The sequence below is a fragment of the Lactuca virosa genome, chromosome 4 (assembly GCF_052849685.1).
Source record: "Lactuca virosa cultivar CGN04683 chromosome 4, Lactuca_virosa_CGN04683_v6, whole genome shotgun sequence".
Classification (NCBI taxonomy): domain Eukaryota; kingdom Viridiplantae; phylum Streptophyta; class Magnoliopsida; order Asterales; family Asteraceae; genus Lactuca; species Lactuca virosa.
The window spans coordinates 226,607,674-226,616,191 of NC_136429.1; the positions used below are offsets into that span (position 1 = coordinate 226,607,674).

Below are 8,518 nucleotides of genomic sequence, written 5' to 3' on the forward strand. Positions count from 1 at the left end.
AGATACAAAGTGTTCCTTGTTGCTGAAGGTTTTAATCAAGAATATGGGATTGATTATGAGGACATTTTCGCCCCGGTTGCACGTATTAATTCAGTCCGTAGTTTATTAGTTATTGATGTGGCGCGTCGTTGGTCTCTATATCAATTGGACGTCAAAAATGCATTCCTCAATCGTGATCTTGATGAAGAAGTCTATATGTGTCCACCAAGTGGTGAAGATACATGCATTCTCCAACTAAAACAGTCTCTCAGCTCCCATTTTGAATGAAAGATCCTGGTAATCTTTATTACTTTTTAGGCCTTGAGGTCTTTTCTGATGCTTCTGGAATATACTTATGCCAAGAAAATTATATCTCTGACTTATTGTCTCAATCGTATTACAGATGCAAAAGTGGCATCCACACCACTTGAGCCAAATACTCACTTGGTCCATGGGGTGGCACCCTTCTTAGTGATCCTACTTCTTACAGCCAATTGGTTGGTTCCTTGGTTTATCTTATGGTTACTTGTCCTGACATTGTGTATGTCATTCACTTAGTTAGTCGGTTTATGGTTGTTCCTTCCTCGTATCATTATGCAGTTGTCCTTCGGATCCTTCGTTACCTTAAGGGTACAATGTTTCATGGTCTTCATTTTTCATATGGCTCATCTCTCATTTTGAAAGACTTCTCTGATGCAGATTGGGATGGTGACTTGATTGACTGACGATCTACTACAAGTTATTTTTCCTTTCTTGGTGACTCCTTCGTATCATGGAGAAGTAAGAAACGGTCCCTTACAGTGCGCTCAAGTACCGAAGCTAAATATTACGCGTTAGCTGATATCACTTAAGAATTAGTTTGGCTACGTTGGCTTTTAGCTGATATGGTTGCTCCCCAGTCTCTACCTACATCACTATGGTGCGATAACAATAGTGTCATTCAGATTGCTCACAATGATGTTTTCATGAACGAACAAAACATATTGAGATTGACTGCCATTTTACCCGTCAACATGTTGTTCGCAAGACTGTTACTCTTCTTCCAATCTCCGCAGCTAATCAACTTGTCGATATCTTCATTAAGGCACTCTTGCCTAGTCGTTTTCGATTCTTAGTTTTCAAACTCAATTTGGACCAGACTTTCCCTAGTTGAGTTTGAAGGGGGTGTTAGTATATGTGAGGGTTCTCTTTTGTAATTATCAAAAGTTAGAGGTAGTTTATGTATTTAGTCCTAAATAGTTAGGTTATTTTTCAATTGTATTGTATTTTCGTTGTACACACTTTTCTTATCATCAAATGAGTCAACATCCTCCAAATCTTCATCTTCTTGATCGATTAATCCTTATACTAGTTAACTAACAGTTGAATACACCTAAAAACTATAGACTCTTTAGTGCTACAAGAACTTAAAACCTCTGGTTTCTTATATAGGATTTATGTTGTCACTAACTTGTTAGGGATACAAATTTGAGATTTTGATTTTTTTAACGGGAAATCTCCATAATAGTCTCATTATTTTGGGAAAATTTACAAAAAAGTTTCAATTTTTTAATAGAAAAACCCAAGAAACCGGCTAACTCTTTCAGTTTTAGTCTGTTTGACCCTTTCAGCAGGTCATCTGTCCATGTGGCACTCCAAGGTGGAAGCATTGTGTTGATATGGCCTTTTATTGGCCACATCACCTTCTTCCTTACTAATAAAAAAATCCAATTTTTCTAAGGAATGTGCATCTCCGATTTTTCTAGATTGTCACATGCGACTCCTTTTGCACTTTCAACCACAAGTGGAATAAGAAAAATACTCATTGGGCTAGACTGATGTTGGTTGGGACCATGATATGGACTTGGGCCACAGAAAGGTGCAATGTAGATAATGTAATTTTACATGCACCGATGGGATGTTTAGATTCAAGAATCACTTTTCTCACACATGTAGTAATACTTCACTTGTGAAAAGGTTTATAGAAATTTTAGGCTCGAATTTCTTCATTTGTTGAAAGAGAATGATATGACCATAAATAAAAAGAGATGTACATGTTTAATCAACGAAAATGAATATACCTATGAAAGGAATGTTAGGGGACATAATTTGCAAAATAATAATAATAATAATAATAATAAAATCTACAAAAAAGGAAGGGTTTAAAACATATTATAGACGATTTACAAGGAAGAACGAGAAAAAGTATGTCCATAAATTGCAATATTTTTCAACAAGTGTCATCCCTTTTAACGATGTAGAAATCTCATGTTTCACAAAACCATTGAAGTAATCGGTAAATTTGGGAGAAACCTTAATCCTCCTTCCTACCATGAAATACAAGTTATATTGATGAAAAGATCTCGAATTTCACAATTTTTTTAGTGTTCGTTGACACAAAGACAATGTTCTAAAAAACTCATCATGACGCATCATGGCTCCAAAGCTTGTATTTAACGTCACACTTTAACAAAATGTCACATTCAGTCATATATGTATATAAAAATGAATAATAGTAGTGTATATATATATATATATATATATATATATATATATATATATATATATATATATGGGTTATTGTTATTGTAGCCCAACAGTGTTTAATATATTGGTTTAAATGGTCCCACGTGATTTTTCTTGTCTTTGAAGGGTACGAACTTGTGTTGTAACTCCCCATTTCTAGTATGTGATTTAATTAAAGTAATTTTCATTTCTTAAAGGGGTACTCGGCGAGTCTGTAGCCCGACTCGTCGAGTAGAGACGGGATTTGCACGCGGTTTAAGTTGGCAACTCGACGAGTCCATATCCTCGGACTCGGCGAGTCTGCCAGTCTGGATGAAACCCTAATTTCAAGGATTTGCACCCTATTTAAACGTTATTATGCGCCCCAAACCAGCCTCCATCACCCTCAAAACGTCCCTTACTAAACTCTAGCCTTCCTTTAAGCATTCTTGGGATATTTCTCATTTTGTGGAGGATTTTGGTGCATTTTGAAGTTAGAAGAAGAAGGGAGAAGAGGAGTTCTCAAGAGAAGCAAAGAAGATCTGAGTTTATTGTGTCATTCCAGCTTCCATTAAGGTATAAAGCTTGAATCTTGGCTTGTCATCATGTAGATCTCCTTAAAAGCTTGCTAGTGTGGTTTTTGAGCCTTTTCTAGACTTTGAGGTCGATTTTTGAGTAGTTAAGTCGAATGGGTTTCAGATCTAAGCATTTCAGGACTCCTTAAGCTCAAGGTTGCCACCTTTATTGAGCTAAGCACCCATTCCAAACCTAGATCTCCTCTTTTAACTCCTTTTTGGGCATTTTAGCTTATCTTGAGCATGCATGAACGTAAAGTTAGAAACTTTACGTGTGAAATCAGTCCTAGGAACCCAGATCTACGAATTGGATGCATTGGAATCGAGAGAAATCAACTGTATAGTAATGGCATGCTTGGGACTCGGCGAGTTGTCCTTCAGACTCGACGAGTCGAGTCGCGAGTCCCCGAGATTTCCCCTTTGAGAGTTTGCGAGTGGAATCAGTGAGTGGGAATTGGACTCAGTGAGTTGAGACGTAGATCTAGTAATGGAGGGACTCGGCGAGTCTGCGCCCTGACTCGGTGAGTCCAAAGCAATCTTCTTGCCTTAAGAACAGACTCGACGAGTTGTTCATACAACTCGGCGAGTCAGTTGAAGATGGACTGGTTATTAGCATCGAAGTGGAACTCGTCGAGCCTATGCTAAACTCGACGAGTAGTAGCGGGCAGAGAATTAGATATGAGAACAGGGACTCGACGAGTTGGCGGCCCAACTCGGCGAGTCCGGTCAACTGGAAAGTTGACTTTGACCAGGAAGTTGACTTGGACCAGGGGTAAAATAGTCATTTTACCCTGAGATTAGTTATCAGTATCTGATTTAGTGTTTATGGGATTTGTAGCCGGGGAGTTCCGGAGCAGCAGTCAGACAGTTCCAGATTTAGCACCTCAGCAACCAGCGTTACGAGGTGAGTTTCCTTCTAGTAGGAACGGGTCTACGGCCACAATGCCGGCCCGTTTAGTTAGCAGTAGTTCCGGGCTTCGGTCTGATGCAGTAGTTCATTGTGCTTGATGTCTTTGTGATTCGAGCATGTCTTTGTGTTATGTGTTCCGGACTTCGGTCTGATGCAATATGCAGTATATGTGTTTATGCCAGTAGTTATGATTATGCTATGCTATGTTCAGTCAGTTCCGGACTTCGGTCCGATGCAGAGGGCAAGGCCCTGGTTAGTTCCGGACTTCGGTCCGATGCAGTTTCCGGACTTCGGTCTGATGCAGAGGGCAAGGCCCTGGTTAGTTCCGGACTTCGGTCCGATGCAGTTTCCGGACTTCGGTCTGATGCAGTGGGCAAGGCCCAGTAGTTGCTTTATATGTTATTGTATGTATGTGGTAGTTTAGGGGAGCTCACTAAGCTTTGTGCTTACAGTTTCAGTTTTTGGTTTCAGGTACTTCCGCTAGTAAGGGGAAGAGCTCGGGATGATGGCATGACACACACCACAGCTTCAGTTTATCCTGCGAGTTTTATTCAGATATTTTGATATGTTTTGACATCAGTTGATTTGAGAAACTTATTATGACATTTTGAGACACATGATCCATTGATTTATCTTTTAATATTTGATGTGATGATTTAGTAAAGTTTTCAAACGAAAATTTTTGGGTTGTATTTTTGGGATGTTACATTTGTTTTTAGGTTTTAAAATATCATTATGGAAAATTTGAAAGGGTCACCCGGTGATCCTCATCCTAATCATCAGTTTGCATATGTCACCTATTTGCCACGAAGATAGAACTAATCCACCTCATTTGCAACGTTTGTGTGAGAGCTACCACTAAATTTGAAAAATCTTCTGCACCAAACTTGTTCATCTGCAACTTTATCTGCAAAGATGAAGACGGAGGAACATAAAGATTAATAAGAACAAATCGGATTTTCAATCATCTGGTTTGATTTTGAACCTGGGAAAAAGTCGATTACAAAAATGAAGGCTTTAGTTCTAACAGATTCGTTTCTAAAACACAAATTTTCGAGAACATAAAGCTTCAAGAAACACAAAAATTTTCAAGAATAGGAACACAACTTCAAAGTACAAATTTTCGTTTTCTGTCACATGGGTTCGTTTCAAGAACTGCTTTGTTTTCTCCAACATCCCCAATGGAACTCCATTATGAACATATAGAGAACTCCTACAAAAGGAACAAGATCGATTGAGTGGTTATAATGATTATCTTCCCTCAAAATCGAAAGCTTGATCCCAAAATCATTGGAATTGGTTGGATTTGCAATGGATGTTCATAAATTGCGTGGGGATACGAATGGTTTTGGGGAAACAAAGGATTTTGGGATACAGATTGCAATCAAGCTCACTATTCTCTCTCCTGTCTTGTTTTCTCTCTTTCTGTGTTTCTGGAACACGCACACATATTCATATTTGATTTATGTTGTTTCTTTTGCTTTTCAAAAATGATTTTGGTTTCAATAACTCAATAAATCGTTTATGTATCTGTGTTCAAGAACTGAAGAAATAGTGTTCTTGGTCCGAAACAAACACAAACCCAGAACTTAAGATCTTAAGTCGGGTTTATGGTGAAACAAATCTTCAAATTTTGTGATATTTATTATTGAATTTGGTTCTTGAGTTCTAAACACGAAGATGGGTGAGCAAAACCTCGAAGGTCAATTTTGTTCAGATCTTCCATGGTTTGTGTTCTTGACAAACAGATCTGGAATAGATTTGGTTCAGATCTTACATTGCTGGTGTATTGGGAGGCTACCATCTCTTCACCATCGCCATCGACATTTTTGAAATCCACAACAAAAACATATTGAATATCTAAAATCCTAGAATCTTGAAACTTGAAGTCGTCTTCAAGAACAAAAAAACCTCGAGTCCTTGAAATCGTCTTTAAGAACAAATTAAGGATTGACGATTGCCATGTATTTTAAGAACAAAAAAATCAGGAAATCCAAAAATCTTGAATCTCGATGGCATGTTTTAAGAATGAAAGAGAAAAAGGGGGCCGATAGTTGTTTTTGTTGTTCTTGAAATTGGGTACTCAAATAAAAAACTCAATATTTCAATAGATGTACAAAATCAGAATAGGGCTTTTTTCCCGGTGCATTGATTTTGATGTGTGCCACAAAACAAAGGTTGTCTACTAACTATACAAGATTCGAAACTAGAAAGCAAGTCTAAGTTATAGTTGTAGACTATGTGGAATTTTTGTCAATAGTTGTAAAATGTCTTAGGCTGAGAATCCTCCAATTTTAAACAAGTTTGTGTTTCATTTGCCAAACAATGGTAAATGAAATAATAAACTTTAAAGTTGTTAAAACAAATATCTTCATTTTTTTGTTATTTTGTTTGTTTATGTTTTTAGGTTTTAATTAAAAACCATTATCTCATATTCTTGTTTGTATATGTTTTAAGGTAAATACGGCACCAATCATGGTACAAATAAGGATCAGTTGTAAGGTTGGTCGATATTTAGAGACAAACATTACAGAGGGTGCCTAAGTGGCAGATCCTCGACGTCGTGGCCATCTCTAGAATATCGCCCGTCTTTTGTCGTCGAGAATGCAACTCAAAGGAACGCCCTATGGAGGAAAGGCAATGGTACCAATAAATGTCATTTCTTCTTAAATTGCTCATTTTTAACCTAAAATTACATAGCTTTATACCTTTTTTACACAATTTCATCTCTTTCTTTCTACTAAACAATTACACAAACTAAAACAATTGATCAAAACCAAAACACCCCTCTCCATCAATCCTAAACCTAATCACCTCCTACCCAGCATGATCTTCGCTAAATACAAGTCTTATTTTATTTTACTTATCCAAAATTCGCCACAATTGTCATACCATCAAAACTATTTCAACAAATTTCCAACAAAACTTTTTTGACCATTTTTCCTTCAATACTACCTTCGACTTGTTCCACTTAAGTTTCATCAACAATTACTATTGTTATTGAATAAATGTTGCTTGCGTTTGAAATACAAAATGATAAAACCAGAAAATGTTTTGTTAAAATTTTATCATAGTCCCATAAACAATAATATAGTGATGAAATTACAATGAATGTGAGGTGAAATATTGCAGCGTTGAGTAAAATTAAATTAAGACTAATATCAAGCAAATCCCATAGGAAATATAACATGTTTTAGGTTTGAGTTCAGATTTGGTGAAAGGGTATTTGGATTTTGATCCATTGATGTGATTTATGCAACTATAAAATGGAAAAAAAAAGAATTAAAAAAATAACGAGTTACGTCATAACAATCTTGTATCAAATCATCAAAATAATGAATCATAACCATAAAAAACCTTGGTAAAACTGGTTGTACTAAGAAAACCATATTTGAATGATTTAACTTGAAATGTTTAATTTGATCTTGGACAGAAAAACAAATATATAGAACTTAAAAGAATTGGCCGCTATTTATTTGAAAAACGCATAAACACAACAAATTTGTTGAAAATCCATATTATAGCCCTCAACTTAACAATTTGACAACAAATTAGTGGATTAATATGATAATATTAGAAGAGAGAATGTGGGAAAAATGATTGTTGAAGATTCCAATCGAGAAAAATGGAACACAACTGCCCACCTTTCCCATGTCACATTAATGTCGCAGAGAACTCTTTCAGTCAAAGTGCATCAAATAGCACAACGCCGATACACACTATCTCTGCTTCTTAACTAATCCAGAATTAATAAGTAAACTACTCGTTAAATATCAGATGTTTTAGAGATTATCTTAATGGCGAATCACATGAACAAAAAATAAAACATAGATCGAAGTATACATAAATAAAAAGAAAAGGAAGAATTAGAACCTAGAACCATGCTTCGCTGTTGAAGAAAGATGTGGCTGATGGATGGAATAAATAGAAGAGCGCTAGGGTTTAATGTGATTGTGGTTTACGTGGGCTTGAATGATGGAGATGTTCTGGCCCATTTTATTTATAGTTTTGATGTTTTATATATATGAAATTATGAACTTCGCTAAAGAGATTCTAGTCTCACCGGCCTTTTTAAATTAACATAATTCCAATTCAATTTACCTTTTAGGTAGTTTATACTGTATAAATAAAAATAAATAAATTAGTTCACTCTAAACTAAATAGGTTTTTTTTGGGTTGTCTTTCGTTGGATTTCAACCATGTATATTTTTATGTGAAACTAAATCATATGTGATTGGCATCTATTATATAAAATATCTGAAATTGAATTTATGTTATTGACATCGAGTATGGTATAATTTGTTCATTTATCTTTAAATAACGTTGACATACAGTCCACCGTTAAATCAAATATGACAATGCTAAGCGGTTGAAATATATTCCATTGGTGTAATGAAAACTAAAAAAAATATTGACAAACTAAAAATGGGTCCCGACTAGGGATGAAAGTGTTAGGAACTGAGACAGGGTACATCCAGCGGAAACACTATCACACACTCACAAACGAAACGAGAAAATAAAGCAATAAAGAGCACAAGGATTTTACGTGGTTCGGATTCGGTGTAAATCC

General features: G+C 36.0%; 1 long non-coding RNA gene and 1 other non-coding gene across 2 annotated transcripts; both read right to left on the reverse strand.

The window, feature by feature from the left end:
- Positions 1-6,023: 6,023 nt before the first annotated feature.
- Positions 6,024-7,951, reverse strand: LOC145108047 (uncharacterized). Its single transcript, XR_013708058.1, has 2 exons — positions 7,822-7,951; positions 6,024-6,572 (listed from the first exon to the last, which is right to left on the reverse strand). It is a non-coding gene; the product is annotated as an uncharacterized LOC145108047 (long non-coding RNA).
- Positions 7,532-7,680, reverse strand: LOC145110562 (small nucleolar RNA snoR135). Its single transcript, XR_013709939.1, has one exon. It is a non-coding gene; the product is annotated as a small nucleolar RNA snoR135 (small nucleolar RNA).
- Positions 7,952-8,518: the final 567 nt, after the last annotated feature.